At 42.1% G+C, this 4,638-nt stretch overlaps 1 long non-coding RNA gene across 1 annotated transcript; it reads right to left on the bottom strand.

The window, feature by feature from the left end:
- Window positions 1–1,112: 1,112 nt before the first annotated feature.
- LOC147367743 (uncharacterized) lies at window positions 1,113–2,948 on the bottom strand. The gene is made up of 2 exons (XR_015132062.1): window positions 2,672–2,948; window positions 1,113–1,544 (listed from the first exon to the last, which is right to left on the bottom strand). It is a non-coding gene; the product is annotated as an uncharacterized LOC147367743 (long non-coding RNA).
- Window positions 2,949–4,638: the final 1,690 nt, after the last annotated feature.

The raw sequence follows: 4,638 nt of genomic DNA, 5'->3' as shown, positions 1-4,638 counted from the left end.
CCCAGGTCCAATACCCTGCAAGCAATATTCTCACGTCTCCTTTTGTTTCTGCCTGCGGCCCAGAGACATCAAACCAGACCCATAGTTCATGAGCTGGGTCAGGAAGCCATGCACAAGGCAGATCCCAAATCCTTCATTTCATCTGCATCACTCTCAGACACTTTTCCAACCTTCTCCACTTGATTCTTCCAGGTAACCCCATAATTCAGGAAGCCCCTTCCTCAGTAGTCCTTTATGGCCAGTCCCCGTCTTTGATTCATCAGGATGGTCTAAAGCTCAGCAGTGGAAATATCTTTGGCGCAAATGGAGTCCTTCCTCTTTCCTGCCACAATATTATCCTCAGAAAATGAACTTCACAGCAAAAACACCAACATTAAAATAGAGTAAAACATGAACGAAATCCTTCTAGTTATAGATTGTGTGTTATAGTTATAATTATAGTCTATAGAAGTTATAGAAGTTATAGACTTCCAAGTGTGACTAAGGATTTCCAAGCCCTACTAACCTCTGATGACCAACTAAGGTCATATTTCCTTTTATAATTTAAAGGAAAATGACCCTGGACTAACCTGGTGGTACTGTGGATAAGAATCCACCCGCCATTGCAGGGGATGTGGGTTTGATCCCTAGTCTGGGAAGATTCTACCTGCTGTGGAGAAACTAAGCCCGTGCTCCGCAACTGCTGAGCCCAAGTGCTGCAACTGCAGAAGCCTTTATGCCATAGAGCCCGTGCTCTGCAAGCAAAGCCACCACAGTGAGAGCCCTGAGCTCCAGAAAAAGGAGCGGTCCCTACTCCCCACAGCTAGAGAAAAGCCGGCACAGCGATGAAAACCCAGTATAATCCATAATAAATAAAAACCCTTGTGGAAATAAAAAAGTAAAATGATCCCAAGTCCTCACCCTTTGAAGACCCTTCCTCTGCAGAATTTTCCTCACCAACCCAATTCTGGGAGTCAAGGGGTCACTCGCACGCTCAACATATTTGTTCTCTGCTTGTGTTCGTCAGCCGTTCACCTCTGAGCTGACCTTCTCCAGGACGCCTTGTTCTCCATGTAGGATTGCAAGAGCAGAAGGGGCCTATCAGCTGGATTTAATCCATTTGGTAACACAGCTCTTTGTTGTTGCTTTTAATGGATGTAAGAGAATAGGTGGTCACTCAAAAAAGCTTGAGGTGAGGACAGTTTGCTACTGCCACGTACCTCACTGCCATATTACAGTGAAAGCAAGTCTCAGACCAAGTTCTGCCACACAGCAGACGGTCACTAACAAGCGGGCATAAAGCAGCTCACACTGTCTGTTCTGGAAGCTTGATGAAGTCACAGCCTCTGTCCGGCCTTTTGGATGGTCCGATGAACACCTTGCCTAAGCTTCTGTTCATTGGAGACAAAAGCCAAGACTGCAGAGGCAGGGTTCTGTCAGCCTCTCAGTCAATATCTGACATGGACATCCCGCATCAGTGGAAGCCCACTGGAGGTGATGTGGAACCTTTAGCAGTCCAGTCTGCCGAGGGTGGTGGGCTGCTTGGCTCTCTGGATTCTGACACCCTGATTGTGAAGACAGGGTAAAGTTTATTTTAGCTAGTCCACTTATTAAGAACACTTTTTTTTTTTCAGCATTCTTAGAGACAACTTTACTATAAATTTTCTCTTCTTTTACATGTTTAAATTGAACTATATTTGACAAAGAGTCCTTTTAATTTCACTAAAAGGAACCCATTTCTGAAATTTGTTATGCTGATCAACAGGACATCATTTTCCACAGTAAAAAAAAACAAAACAAAACAATTTTTTATATCCTGTGTGCAAATGAGCAAAGCTGTGTATGACTATGAATTGAGATACAGACAGCAGAGGCACCGGTAGATGGACTTTATGTGAGAATGCTAGGTAACCACCCCAGCTGCTCGTAAAGTTAAAGTTGAAACTAACTGGCACATAAGACCTCACTGTCCATGTGGAAGTGTTTTAAAGTAAAGTACTGTCTTCATTATAGATCCCCAAACCTCAAGCTCTAGGGCTCCCAATGTCTTGGATTCCACAGATTGACCACTGGACTCAACAGTTGCATGCTTTTCAAACTGCAAATTGAGATCCGTTAACAGGTCATAATATGAATTCAGTGGGATATGACCAACATTAAAAACAATGGCAAAGACCTTCCCTGGAGGTCCAGTGGTTAAGACTTTGCCTTCCAGTGTAGGGGGTGTGGGCTTGATCCCTGGTTGGGGAGCTAAAATCCCACATGCTTTGTGGCCAAAAAATCAAAACATAAAACAGAAGCAACATTGTAACATATTCAATAAAGACTTTAAAAATGGTCTACATCAAAAAGATCTTAAAAAAATAACAAACGACAAAGATATAGCTGATTCACATCCTTGTACAGCAGAAACTAACACAACATCGTACAGCAATTATACTCCAATAAAAAATAAAAACAATGACATTATATAGAAACATCAGCAGAATAAGAATAGGTGTGGCTCTGTGAAACTTGTTTGTTAGATATTTGTGGCATGTGTTCACTGGAATACTATGTAAAATTTAAAATATCTTTTAAAATGTCTTTTTAATAAAAAAAAGTGAAATTACATTTTACAAGTTTTGTGTTATTTACTCTTTGAATTCCAGTGGTCTGCTCTAGCTACACATTTAGGCAAAACATTTCTCACCTCTTCAAGGGCAGGGTTCTGGCCGAAGATACCCACTTACATCACTGGATGGGATACTTGGCACCTTGATCTGCAGCATCAGCATTCAGATTTATGGTGACTTCACTGCCGTGGCCAAGGACAATGAGTGGGTACTTGCTTTACATTTATGTAACTACAGAGCCAGTCCTGGCAATTTTCCAAAAACAAAAAGGAATCAGTTCCAGAAATTCTGAGCTTTCTCAGCCCCAATCCCCCACTCCAAACTAAAAGCTGTCAGCAACCTTCAGTGGCAGTTCCAGCAAAGAAAAAAGAGATTCTGTCTTTACTAGGTATCAGCATCATGAGTCTATTCTGAACACATACCCTTAACCAAATGTTTTCCTTTATATCAAATAAGTTGAAAAGAATGATTGAAGTTTTTCTGATGATTGCATCACCTCCTTCTCTTTTTGCAAACGGTGACTAGTATTGAGGGGGAAATCTGTCTTCGGCAACAAAGTTCTGTCAAGTGTTTTTAAGAACCTTTTGGTGGAAAGGCAGCCCTACCCCAAGGAGAGATTTTTAACTTTCGGTAGCATTTCTATTAACTAAGTCATCGATGCTCCAAGATCCTGCAGAAGAATTGAAAAATGGAGTTTGCAGGGATGAGTATGTCTACATGATTCTTTAAATGCAAGTTTCTGTGAACTTAGTAATATGACAAAAATTTACAGTATTGACTGCTAATGTGGTTGTTATTCAGTCGCTAAGTAGTGTTTGACTCTTTGCAACCGCATGGACTGCAGGTCCGGCTTCCTGTCCGTCACTATTGCCTGGAGTTTGCTTAAGCTCATGTCCGTTGAGTAGGTGATGCCATCCAACCATCTCATCCTCTGTCCCCTCCTTCTCCTCCTGCCCTCAGTCTTTCCCAGCATCAGGGTCTTTTCCAGTGAGCTGGCTCTTCACATCAGCTGGCCAAAGTATCGGAGCTTCAGCTTCAGCATCAGTCCTTCCAATGGATATTCAGGGTTGATTTCCTTTAGGATTGACTGGCTTGATTTCTTTGCAGTCCAAGGGACTCTCAAGAGTCTTCTTTAGCACCACAATGTGAAAGCATCTATTCTTCAGCTCTCACTCTTCTTTATGGTCCAACTCTCACATCCATACGTGACTACTGGAAAAACCATAGCTTTGGCTATATGGACATTTGTCAGCAAAGTGATGTCTCCGCTTTTTTGTATGCTGTCTAGGTTTGTCATGGTTTTCTTTCTAAAAGCAAGCATATTTTAATTTCATGACTGAAGTCACCGTCTGCACTGACTTTGGAGCCCAAGAAAATAAAATCTCTCATTGCTTCCACTTTTCCCCCTTCTACTTGCCATGAAGTATTGGCTTCTAATATTAAAATATAAATATATGTATGTATGTGTATTAAAGGTAGTTGAAGAATATAATGTGTTAAAAGGGATGAATGAAAAGTGAGTTTGTTCTATAGTCCAATGGAAGGATATATGGTTTACTGGGAGGAAAACATGCCTAATAATGAGTGGAAAGTGCTGAGAGAAGGAGCTCCCCAAGGAGGGCAAAGACAGAAACTAGAGGGGAAGGAATCTGTGATGCCTGGGGCAGAAGTCTGGGAGTCAAACGATCTATGGGCTATAGACCATTTGACTCTGTGTTGGGGTGTACACAAAAGCCTTTGAGAGAAGCAGAAATAATGCAGTTAATGACGAGGGAGCCCTGTGAACCATCGATACAGGAAGGGACTCAGAAGGTGGCAGGGATGAGTCATGCCAAGTTGTGGTTCCAGAATCGAGGAGAGGGCTTGAGAGCCCTAAAGAAGCACTTCACGCTTAGAGCAGCCAGCAGATAATTGGAGTCCTTAGTGAGTGTATTGCTGCAGCGTGAGAAATAGCCTATTTTTCAAAAGCCCAGCCTCTTGTTTCAGCAAACAAAATAGTCCAGTTCTTCTAAATTTCTTACAACTGACACCTTTTCCCCACTGC

Source organism: Bos grunniens, chromosome 8 (genome assembly GCF_055505025.1).
Source record: "Bos grunniens cultivar Pamir isolate PY7600 chromosome 8, Bosgru_T2T1.0, whole genome shotgun sequence".
Lineage (NCBI taxonomy): Eukaryota > Metazoa > Chordata > Mammalia > Artiodactyla > Bovidae > Bos > Bos grunniens.
Note: the sequence above shows the minus strand (reverse complement) of the source record. Positions and strands in the feature narration are given on the sequence as shown.